The sequence below is a fragment of the Macaca nemestrina genome, chromosome 8 (genome assembly GCF_043159975.1).
Source record: "Macaca nemestrina isolate mMacNem1 chromosome 8, mMacNem.hap1, whole genome shotgun sequence".
In the NCBI taxonomy this organism is placed as follows: domain Eukaryota; kingdom Metazoa; phylum Chordata; class Mammalia; order Primates; family Cercopithecidae; genus Macaca; species Macaca nemestrina.
Genome location: NC_092132.1, coordinates 14,861,517 through 14,873,796, shown reverse-complemented (window position 1 = coordinate 14,873,796; position 12,280 = coordinate 14,861,517). Strand labels below are relative to the sequence as shown.

Here is a 12,280-nt window from a genome sequence, read left to right as displayed (position 1 = left end):
CACAGCTAGACTCTGTCTCCAAAAAAAAAAAAAAAAAGGCAATCAGATCTCACTGCTGAGCTTAAACTCACCAAAGCTTCTCTTTGTACTGGGTGGAGGGGCTCTCCCCAGCATGGCTTAGAATCAATCGGCTGTGTGATCTCGCCCCTGCCTCCCTCTCAAACTTCACCTTGTGCCCATTCCCCCCATCTCTCCCTTACACTCTAGCCCTGCCTTCCTTTACTCCTTGGAATACACCAAGCTCTTTTGTGCATAGTCAACTTTGTACATTCCCATCCCTCTGCCTGGAATGCCCTCCCCCACAATCTCTCTGCCTGGCCAGTTCCTTCTCCATTTTTCCAATCTCAGAAAGGCTTTCCCTTGCACAACTAGGACCAACTTTGTGCCACCAGCCCCTACTTTGGTTCCAGGTTTTGTTTCCTTGATAACAAGGAATCATTCATTTGCTAGAGGTTGTTTATTCTGCTTCTTGCTTGTTGCCCATCTCCTCCAGCGGAATGCAAGCTCCAGAAGGGTGGTGACAGGCCTTTTTCGTCCACCACTGTATCATCAGGACTCCACACAGGACTTAGCATGGCACAGGTGCTCAATACATGGTTGTTCAATTGATGAATTAAAAGAGAAAGTGTGAGGCTGACGTTGAAAGATAAGGCTGGAAACAGAAGGCCTTGAGAACAGGGTCCTATTCATCTTTCCACGACTGGCACCTCCCACAGGGAAGCCACTTAGCAAATGTTTCACTGGATGCATGAAATAAAAATTCAATTCCAGATAAATCTGAGATGTGCTGTCCTTTCTGGGCAAGGCTCCCCAAGAAGTTTCCGCTCCTCCTTAGGCTTCTTAGGAGGTACACGTCTAGGGCATACAGCAAGTGCTTAATAAATGGGGTGACTGCTACTATTGCTCATATGGGGATCACTCATGCAGCCTCCTAGAAAAGACCTTCCGGAGTCCATGCCAGATGCAGCAGTGGCTGGGTGAAGAAATGGGAGGGGAAAATGAGAACGGAGCAGCAGGATCCAAATACGACTGAGACCTAGGTGGGGAAAGGGCAGGAACAACACTGTCCTGGCTAACTGGGGCTCCCTTCTTTCCTCTAGACTTCAGCCACCTAGGTGCAGCGTGGAGATGCCAGCTGGGACGTGAGTCCTCACAACGGAGGGCTCAATCTGAATGCACACATTCATCTTTGGGCCTGCCAGGCTTGCACTGATTTTGAAAATCTGGCTCGCTGTGGCTGGTGAGGACTGGGGAGGTGTAGAGAATTTCAATTTCCCTCACCAAATGGCAAGCTTGCAAAAAGTCCTTTCTCTCCAACATTATCACATACTAAAAATGAAAAACCAGCCATTCAGAGCTCTCATGAGAAAAATAGATGGGCTGCTTAGCTCACAAGAAACAGGAGGGCTGAAAATCAAGTCTAGAGAACATCATAGGGTACATTATGTGCTAAGATACTGCCCTTTTTTGGACCTGGGAGTTTCTATTTTTCACAAAAGAATGGGATAGGGAAAGTAATTCCCCATATAATAAGCCACTCATTTTATACTTCAAATCCATTTGGTAGCTGAATCTCCAAATCCATTTAGTGGCTCAACAGTAGGGGTTAGGTGATTTTTTTTTTAGCTCCCTATCTCAAATTATGCAGTTTGAGGCAAATAGCATATCTCAAAAAAATAGCAGCATTACCAGGATAGAAGAGAAGGCACTAAAGTGGTGAAGGTTATGACGCTAAGAAGACATGTTTCCAAATCTGTTTCACGGCTAACAGATCAAAATCTAACACAGAAGGGGCATGGGACTGAGCCTGAAGAAGTGGAAACTACTCCTGGCCACGTGACCTTGGGTAAGTCAGGTCACCTTTCTGGGCCTTCTCAGAAAAGGGGCTGAAATCAGTTGTTCTCCAAGATCTTTTTCTTTCAAAGCCTCTGACTGGTTGTTTCCAGAAGACCCGCATTTTCTTAAAGCTGTCTGGTGGCGCTACAATTGCAAAACAGAAAGGCTTTGGGGTGAAGGTTGCAATAGGGATAACCCAGGACTAAAAACCGAACAGCTTTTACAATCCCAAAACATTACTCAGCAATCCAGGGCCTGATGTCATCCCAGAATCAATCACGCCAAGATAATCTAACAGAGTAGACAGGGGAACATGCGAGAGAAAGTTCTTTTTCTTGCCTGATGAGTACAGGTAAAGTTAAGGTCAAGTTAAGGATGATGGTCTGCAGTTGACCATCTGTCTCCCTGAGCTACTGGAAAACCACATTACTAAAGGAAACTGCTTCACAAGTGCCCAACATGAACCCTTGGGATGTATCAAACCGCAGAAAACCGGACGCGGGCAAGTTTCTTTTTTCTTTGAAACTTCATGTCGCTCTCAGAAAATGCAGCAGGTCCCAAAATGGTACAAGCAGAAAACACAAGCCACTTCAGGTCCGCCCGGGAGCAAACACCGAGCTCCAAGTAGGACTCCCCCTACCCCTTTCCTTTCGCTTCGTTTCTCTTCTTTTGCTTTAGGCAAGTGGCCTGGGGCCTGCCAAGCAGCGCCGGGTTCGGGCAGGGGCCGGCGACCGCGGGGAACTTTCCTCTGCAGCGCCAGAGACAATGCCGGGAGGGCTCCCCATCCGCGGGGTTCGGGCCGCCAAGCGCGTCGTCCCGGGCCCTCCCCCGGAGCCGGACGCGAAGCCCCCCCAAGGCAGGCCCCATCCCCGGCCCCACTGCGGGGGCCCCCTCTCCAGAGCTGGAGGCGCAGAGACCACCCCCCCCCACCAGGCGGCCTCGTCCGACCCCGCAGAGCCTGGCCGCGCGTCCCGCACACGCCCCAGCCCAGGGCCGGCGCCCTCCCCGCGGAGAAGGACACCCCGCTGCGAGAGGAGCCGGGAGCCCGCCCGGCGCCCCGTCCCCGTACCCCTCTTCGCGCGAGGTACTGGGCAGGGGGCGCCCGCGACTGTGGGCTACTCCGCCCGGCCCCACCGAGCTCGTCCGAGCGCCCCGCAACTCACCGGGACCTGGCGGGCCGCTGGGCATTATTCCATCGCGGGCTCGGCCGGGCGCTCGCGGCTCTCGGGTGGGAAAGCGAACTGCGACCGGGAAGCGCCGGCGGGGCGGGAGGCGCGGGCCCGGGGCTGCCCAGCGTAGAGTGCTCGCCCGCGGCGGCGGCCAGGCCAGGCGAGGCGCGGGAGCCGAGCGCGGCGCAGGAAGGGGCGGGCGACCATGTGCCGAGGGGGAGGAGGCCGCGGCGACGCGAGCGGCTCGCACAATCCCGCTCGGCGGCGGAGGGCGCGGGTTTCAGGAAATCCAAACACTTCGACAGGAAATCGGAATCCTGACTAAGCATTCCCAGCCCCGAGCCGCTCCGCGCCGGGGGCTCCCGCCTCGCTTAACCCTTGGCCCGCCGGCAGCCACGCGGGGGGCGCGAGCGGGGCCCCAGACCTCGGCCCGGGTCGGGCGTCCTTCGCTTTCCGCCCCATGCCCTGGCCGGCTGGCCTCCTCCCTGCCAGAGGTGGAAGGGGTGGGATTTATCCACAGAAAACCCTGGACGCGGAAGGTGCCTTTCTAAGGCCGGGACAGCGGCAAAGGACGTGCCTGTCTTCCATCTGCAGAGGATGGACCTGCACTGTCCTGGCCGTTACCCCTATTTTCAGTAAAGGAGTGACTTCACCAGGCTGCCCCCTTTCACCCCTTCCTCTCTGCTCTTATAATTTCCTCATTTTGCCCAGTGCCAGAGGAACAGGCTTCCCAGTCAGGATACTATAGGAACAGTATGGAGAGTAATCGTGTGGGCTGCAGGCTCTGTGTCCCATTGGAATATGGCCTTTTTTTCTACTCGTGTTACCTTGAGTAACCCAACTTTCCTGAGCCTCAGTTTGCTTAAATATGAAATGGACGTTAATTCCACCCTCATAGGTTTGATCTGGAAACCGATGTTTAGACAGGGACTGGCACATTGGAAACACCCAAATAAATGATAGCCATGCTTGTCCTTATTATTGCCATTAAAAGACATCAGAGAAAGGAGGATTTTAATTTGTGGGATGTATATTGTGCATATCTATGTCTACTTTCAAAGTCAGAGACGTAGTCTTTCTTTAGAACTTCATTTCCCTCCTAATCGTTGGGCGATTGTTTTTCTTCGCAGCATTTCAGAAACTGCTCTCTGCAGAGGATACGGTTCGTGGCTGTGGCAGACCCCCTTCTGTTGAAATCTGAAACGGAAAACCTCACGAAATTTGGGATTTTGCTCTTAATCTGAGAGTCCGGGTATGGTGGGGAGGTTGTTAAACAGTCTGGGGCGGCTTTACAAAGTTTGGGAAAACCAAAATCAATCTCTGACTGGGCAGAGAGGCCAGACAGCCAAAGAGTGATTCATTGTGGTTTCCCACGGAAATGCCACATTTCGGGGGTGTCTACCTGGAGGATGCAGCTTGGTGGTTTTGCTGTGTTTCAGATTCCTTTGAAACCCAATCAGCCTTTGAAGAGGGAACATGCTCGTGAGCGAAAACAGAAGCCTGAAATGAACCTGCTGGGAACTGAAAGTTGGGTACCAGCTCGTTTACTCCAAGTAAGGAACAGATACCAGTTTTAGACCCAGCATTGTTCCTTTTCTGCAATTCTTTCTCCGTGGCCAGCAGCAGTAGGACGAGCTCTGAGGTGGGCACCAGGAGTCCCAAGGTCCTGCTCCAGGCCCTTTGCAGCTGCCGTCCGCTCTGCCTGGTAGAACCCTTGTATGACTGTTCTTGGCACACAGCTCACAGCCCAGAAGTCAGCTCCACAGAGAGGCTCTCCCCAACCATGTGATCTACTTGTCTCTGGCACCTACACCCCACCTCCACCTCTCCCAAATATAGCGCATCCTGTTTGATTGCTTCATAGCCCTTGTCACTGTTTTGATTGGTTGCTTATTTTTTATCTGCCCCCCACTCTCCCCACTGCATGGGTAAACTGCATTACAGCAGTACCTTGGCCTGTTTCCTCAGAACAATGCTGGCCCATATGAGACCATCAATAAACACGTGTTGAATAAATGAAAGAAGCAAACAAACTAGAGTTGTAGATGGGACCCCTGCCTGAGGTAGGGTGGTTCACTCCATCCTGCAGCTCCTTGTAGCTTCCTCTTTGGTGGAGAGATTCAAAAGGGAATGCCCAGTGCAGTGGAAGAAGCACCAGATGGCTCTATTAGTGCTTCTGGAAAGTTAAAACTATAAGTAGGCCAGGCATGGTGGCTCACTACTGTAATTCCAGCACTTTGGGAGGCCGAGGCGGGTGGATCATGTAAGGTCAGGAGTTTGAGACCAGTCTGGCCAATATGGTGAAACCCCCTCTCTACTAAAAATACAGACAATTTGCCGGGCGTGGTGGTGGGCGCCTGTAATCCCAGTTTCTTGGGAGGCTGAGGCAGGAGAATCGCTTGAACCCTGGAGGTGGAGGTTGCAGTGAGCCGAGATCACGCCATTGTATTCCAGGCAGGACGACAGAGTGAGACTCAGTCTCAAAAAAAAAAAAAAAAAAAAAAAAAAAAAAAAAAAAAAACCAAACAAAAAACTGTAAGTAATTAAGACTGTCAGATGAGATAACTATAGTCTCATTGGTACAGTCCCAGTTAATTACTCCCTTCTTTGTGCTTCCTTGGCATTTCTGTTTAAAGAATATATTTATCACGTTGTGTACTCACTACTAGATGACTGCTCTCCTAAATCAGATGGGGGAAAGGGAATCCACACTTGTTGACCACTTGCTCTGAGTGGGTCTCTGAGCAAGGTGAACTTGAATTCATTTTAAGGCATCAGTTAAGTGCCTATAATGTGCTAAAAAAAAATCTGGGCCCTACATCTGCAATGATGAAAAAGAACTACTCTTGCTAAGAAAGACAAGAAAGCTCTATCTAGTAAGCAGAGAGATAAGTACTCTTATAAAGTCATGTCCAGGGTGTCCAGGGATATTCAGAGCATTGAAGGTGGAGTAGGGTGGAGATAAGTTGGAAAATGCTTCCAAGAAGTGGGTACTCTTGAACTAACTTTCTAGGAAGAGACAGGACCTATGTAGCTAGATAAGGGGGCACAGACCTGCCAAGCAGAGTAACAAGCGCAATGTGTTAGTGATGCTCGGCTCCATGTTCCCTGGGCCCACCTCTGAGCTCACCGGCAGCTGCAATGAGCTGCCCTCTGTACAGAGGAACTGTCTATCCAAAGCAGGCACCCCTCCTCTCTGCCAGGAGGCTTTCTCTAGGGCTGTGGGATCTTGCCTAGCCTGAAAGTTTTCAACAGCCCTGGGGCAGTCCTTAACCAAACAGTGGATGAATGTGTCAGCCTCCCCTTCCCTAAGGAAGAACAATTCTCAAATGCTTTCAAGGCAGTTCCTCAGAGGAACCCCCAGTAGGAATGAATCCAGTAGCCCCCAGAAGTCACTCCCTCATTAAGTCATTCTTTGATTTGCCTCTTGTCCCTTCCTTGCCTTACTTTCTCACTTCCTTATTTGTTCTTGGGATCCCAAATAAAGTAACTGCACCCATCTCCTTGTCTCGAGGTATACTTCTGGGGAAACCCAATCCAGAGCAGCGTTCGTGCATATATTCACAGATACTGGCTGGGCACCCCCAGGTGCCTGAGCAAAGACTGAGTGTGAACACATGATATATGTGGGTAACTCCACGAGGTTCAACATGATCTGAGAACATGATGCATGTTCAGACATGGAAAACAATGAGACTAAAAAGCCTTACACCATCTTACAGTTGAGGAAACTGAGGCACAGGAGTGTTGAGTAACTTGCCCAAGGTCAAACACTAGTGAGTAGAGGAGTATATTAGTCCGTTTCCAGGCTGCTGATAAAGACATACCTGAGACTGGGAAATTTACAAAAGAAAGACTTTTAATTGGACTTACAGTTCCACACAGCTGGGGAAGCCTCACAATCATGGCGGAAGATAAGAGGGAGCAAGTCAGGTCTTACATGGATGGCAGCAGGCAAAGAGAGAGAGAGCTTGTGTGGGGGAACTCTTTGAAACCATCAGATCTCATGAGATTTATTCATCATAGAGTTATAGAACAGCACAGGAAAGACTTGCCCCCATGATTCAGTTACCTCCCAATGGGTCCTTCCCACAACATGTGGGAATTCAAGATGATATTCGGGTGGGGACACAGCCAAACCACATCAAGGAGCATTGGAGTCCAGGCTCTTCACCACCCTGCACTGCCTTTCTTGGCAGTTTAAGCTGTCGGGAGTATGAATAATGAGAAGAAGAGAACCAAAAGGAGAACCAGGGGGCATGGGAAGAAATTGCTTTTAGAAGGAGGGAATGAGCAACACTCACAAATGTTACAGGAAATTTCATCAAGAAAGGACCGGAAAGCAAGTGTTCATTTCATATGACAATGAGAGGGCTGATAACTTTTACCAGAGCTGTCTTGATGGAGTGGAGGGATTGGAAGCCAGATTGCGGTGGGTTGAGGAGTGAGTGGGAGACAGCAAGTGTGGACAACTCTTTTCAGAAATGTAGCCGTCTAGCAAGTGGGAGGTAAGGGTGGAGGCTTCTTTAAAGATGTGTGGGCAGGCAAGCATCTGGGTTGGTAGGAGAGATTGAGAGGAAGGGATGGTTCATTGATAGAACAGGTACTGAGGATGAGAGGAGATGGGAACTAGAGTGGGTTAGAGGCACAAGCCCTGGACTGGAAGAGGCCACCTTGTCTGCTGAAGGAGAGGGCTGAAGGGCAACGTGCAGAACTCTAAATTTCCACCATGAACATCCTGGAGTCACAGACTAGGAGCTAGGTAGGCTCTTGAGTTTAGACCCCTGAGTTTAATTCTTTATGAAAATTATGCTCCGGGCTAGGTGAGGTGGCTCATGCATGTAATCCCAACACTTTGGGAGACCCAAAGCAGGGGGATCATTTGAGCCCTGGAGTTTGAGACCAGCCTGGGCAAAATGGCAAAACCCTGTCTCTACAAAAAAATTTTAAAATTAGCCAGAGATGGTGGTACGTGCTTCTAGTTCCAGCTACTTGGGAAGCTGAGGTGGGAGGATCGCTTAAGCCTGGAGGTCAAGGCCTACGGTGAGCCATGATTGCATCAGTGCACTCCAGCCTTAGCAACAGAACGAGGCCCTATCTCAAAAGAAAAAAAAAAATGATCAAACGTAGATGAATAAAAAGTGACTTCAGCCTAATGACTGGAAAAGGGATAACATGAGAAGCTATTTTGGCCCAAGTAAGTTAGTGAAGTAGGAAGGCAAGGATGAGCAGGAGAGACTTGGGAGATTCAGCGAACACAGCTTGTTGGCTGGTGGTGGGGCACACGCAAGGAGGGGACAAGGGTGCTCACCTGTAAGGAGGAGGAGGGTGGTATTTTTAACCATGACAAAGAGTGAGGGATGGGAAGGTTTTGAGGAAGAAGATAATGAGTTCCTGTTTGTGCTTTCTGCAGAGAAGGGAATAGGTGGTGGGTAAGAATGCGAGGCTTTGCTAGGCTGGGGTGGGGGCTAGGCTAGGGTGGGGGTGGGCAGGAGGGAGGCAGAGGGACCTGCTCAGTTGGTGAGTGGGGGAGTTAGCATCTGAAAAGATAGCACCCTTCACTAGTTTCTCACAGTCTTGCGTCATCTGGATTTTTCTAGTGCACGGTTTCTCGTTCTTGGCAATATTAACATGTTGGACCGGATGATTCCTTGTTGTAGCCGGCTTCTGGCACTTTGTAAGATCTTCAGCAGCAGCCTCTCCTTGGGGAGGTTCGGCTTCTGCCCACTGGATGCCAGCAGCAACCCTCCAGTTGGGAAAACCAAACACATCTACAGGTATTGCAAAATGTTCCCTGGAAAGCAAAATTGCCCCCAGTTGAGACCTATGTTCTCTCGGCTTTTCCTTACATCACTTGAATATTGTTGATTAAAAGGTGAGCCGTTTGATAACCTTTTTTAGCAGAAGCACTTGTGTCCAGTTTGAAATCCTGGCTCCACCACTTCTCTGGTTCATACCTTTGAGTGACGTTCTTGCCTTCTCTTGGTTTCTTTCTTTCTTTCATTCTTTTTTTTTTTTTATCTGTAAAATGGAGTTTTTGAGAGGATTGAATGAAGTAATCCATGCAAAGCATTGGGCTCAGTACAGGGTGCCTGGTCAGTGTTCAATCATTGCTGGCTATCATTATTAGTATTTTAGTGGTATTTAGGCACTGGTGATATATCCAGACCACATTTGGAAATTTGGACCTGGAGATACAGACCTCACACATGTATCAGAGACAAGAGGGCACACTTGAGGCTGTGGATATCTATACATGGTCTGGAGAGAAAGTAGACAGGAAGAAGAAGAGAAGTTTGAGCAAGAACCCTAGGGAACACCTAAATTTACCAATCAGATGGAGGAAGAGGGGTCCGTAATTGAGATTTGGGTGGTCAGCCATGTAGATAGGGAACTCGGTGTAACTTTTCATCTAACCAACATTAAGTGGCAGCCCTGACCTTTGGGCAGTGGGAAGCTTGGCCACTGATTGTCTTCTTGTGGAATGAGAACAACCTTGATGCTGGAGTTAGCTGTCACTGAGTGCACACCTTGGCGTCAGGTGCTATGCCCATGTTAATGCTCACAACAAGGCTATGAATTAGGCACTCTTTATTATGCTCATTTTATACATAAAGAAACTGACACATAGAGAAGTATGATGGTGAAGGAGGGTGAGTTCAGCAAGGTAGGGTAGAAGGAGAAAGGGCCTTTCACACAGAGAGGTGCCATGTGAGGAAAGGCAGAGGCCCAGAACAACCTTGGAACAAAGAATGAGAGAGGTACAAAGTGTTGGAAGGCAAGACATGGACAGCTTCCACTCTAGGGGCATCCCTGGTAGTGCCATGTCCAGCCATACTGGAGCCCAAGGCAAAAGGGAAAGTCAATCATACTGATTCTGTATTTATTTATTTATTTATTTATTTATTTATTTATTTGAGACAGAGTCCCACTCTGTCACCCAGACTGGAGTGCAGTGGTGTGATCTTGGCTCACTGCAACCTCCACCTCCTGGGTTCAAGCGATTCTCTTACCTCAGCCTCCTGAGTAGGTAGGATTACAGGCCCACACCGCCATGCCTGGCTCATTTTTTTGTATTTTTTTAGTAGAGACGGGATTTCGCCATGTTGGCCAGGCTGGTCTCGAACTCCTGATCTCAGGTGATCCACCCACCTCTGCCTCCCAAAGTGCTGGGATTACAGGTATGAGCCACCACACCCGGCCCTGATTCTGTCTTTATTTAAAATTTTAGCATTTTGTTCATCCTGGAACTTTTACATTCATTTTTCTTTTTTAACAACTGCACTAAAATATTCTTTCTCTTGACTGAATTTGTTGGCACTCACTTGGATGGATTGAACAGAATGCCAAACTCTTCTAGCCTTCTTGACCTTGCTGCTTACGAGGCAAATTCCAGCCTGGGTCACTCCCTTGTCCCTTAGCCAGGAGAAGACAAGGATCCTGATTCCAGCCCTATAGGACAAGAGCCAATGGAAGAGAGGTAATTCTGTGGAAAACCAAGGACTTTCAGAAAACAAAAATGTATCTGGGCACGTAAAACCTAACCAATCTGTCTACTACAAGAAGTTCCTCTTTGAGCCTTCCAGAGATCTGTGATGCCGGGAAGAAAGCATTCCAGGGGCATTGAGGGGAAGAAGAAAGGAAAGAGCGGGAAGTGGGGTCGGCACATGGAACATACATAGTCAGGTGATTAAGAATCTGTGCTACATCATCATAAGAAAAATAAAAGCAAAAGCAAAACAAAACAAAAGAACCTGCGCTACGGTGGAGAAGGCTGAGTTTTAGCTCAACCACCTACTAGCAGTGTCATTTTGCCTAGTAACAACGAGGTAAGCCTCAGTTTCCTGGCTATAAAATGGGGATAAAGGTACCCATCTCATAAAGTTGTTGAGAGGATTAAATGAATTAAGTCATGTAAAAGTGCCTGAGCATAATAAGTATTCATCACTTTTTTCCTTTTTTTATTTGTGGGGTTTTTTTTTGTTTGTTTGTTTGTTTTTTAGATGAACTCTCACTCTGTTGCTTAGGCTGGAGTGCAGTGGCCCGATATTGGCTCACTGCAGCCTCCACCTCCCAGGTTCAAGCAATTCTCCTGCCTCAGCCTCCTGAGTAGCTGGGATTACAGGTGCCCACCACCATGCCTGGCTACTTTTTTGTATTTTTAGTAGAGACGGGGTTTCACCATGTTGGCCAAGCTGGTCTCAAACTCCTGACCTCAGGTGATCCACCCACCTCAGCTTCCCAAGGTGCTGGAATTACAGGCGTGAGCCACCATGCCTGGCCACTTTCTTCCTTTTTTAAGAACTATGGTATCAGCATTTAAAAATGTATTATTTTTCAAGCCGAATAATGAAGGTGAGAGAGATGGAATAGTAACATGAGGCTTAGGAAGATCCCAGGGAAGGTTTGTTTCATTTTTCTCCCAGTTGGGAGAGCAAGAGAAGGGTCCAGTGGAGAGGGAAAAACAGAGGCATGTGGTAAGCAGAGTCTCCCCTGAGTTGGGAATACCTTATATATCCTCAAGTTGAGCTCATCCATTTACAGAGAATTGAATGACTGGATCAGGCTTGCACACCCTGCTGGCAGTGTGGTCAGAATAAAACCAGGGTCTCTGAAGGCCAGGACAGTTTTTCTCACTGAAAACCTGGCCACCGTACTATACCCAATCAGTGTAAATCCTGGAGTCACTCCTTGTGCCCAGGTCATAAGGATGTGAGATATGATGAGATTTTTCCCATTACACTGTTAATGAAGCCCCACTCAGCCAAAACACACCCTGAAGGGGCCCTGTAAGATAAACACTCTGGCATTTCTCTAGAGTTGATGAATATCAGGGAAAATGCTTTCCATTTTTAGGTTATTAATTTTGAAAGCTTCGTTTCCAGCTATAATGGACCTTGGTGATAAGAGTCAGACAAATGGGTCACAGCAACAATCTCTTAAGAAAGTGAGGTCTGCTTTTTGTGTGTGTGGAATTAATAAGGGCCTCACCCTCTTCACCTGGGAACCCCAGGAAGTCCAAAGCAAGCCCTCCCTGACCTTTTAGGGTGGAGTCCCCCACTCTGTGTTTCCATAGAACCTTGGGATCAGTGCTGACAAGCCTTAACCACAGTGCACAGTCTCTCTCCTGTAGTTTCTGAGGGCAGATATTCTTTTATTTGCCTCTGTATCCCCAGCATCTATCAGAGTACAAGGCACACAGTGTGTCAACTCATGTCTCTTGAATGAACTTCCATGCTTTACAAAACATCATCACAAACCAGCTGCTGGAAAAA

At 48.6% G+C, this 12,280-nt stretch overlaps 1 protein-coding gene and 1 long non-coding RNA gene across 4 annotated transcripts in view; one reads left to right on the top strand and one right to left on the bottom strand.

Annotated features, from left to right (window-relative positions):
- Positions 1-3,215, bottom strand: part of LOC105492844 (ArfGAP with SH3 domain, ankyrin repeat and PH domain 1) — a 395,792-nt gene extending 392,577 nt beyond the window's left edge. For 2 of the 3 annotated variants that reach the window (XM_024796318.2, XM_071067822.1), the window contains exon 1: positions 3,000-3,215. The gene's annotated coding sequence lies outside the window, so the exon portion shown is untranslated. The remainder of the gene's footprint in view (positions 1-2,999) is intronic. The other variant, XM_071067823.1, reaches the window with a different exon arrangement.
- Positions 2,831-5,254, top strand: LOC105492811 (uncharacterized). Its single transcript, XR_003020706.2, has 3 exons — positions 2,831-2,920; positions 4,136-4,257; positions 4,445-5,254. It is a non-coding gene; the product is annotated as an uncharacterized lncRNA (long non-coding RNA).
- Positions 5,255-12,280: the final 7,026 nt, after the last annotated feature.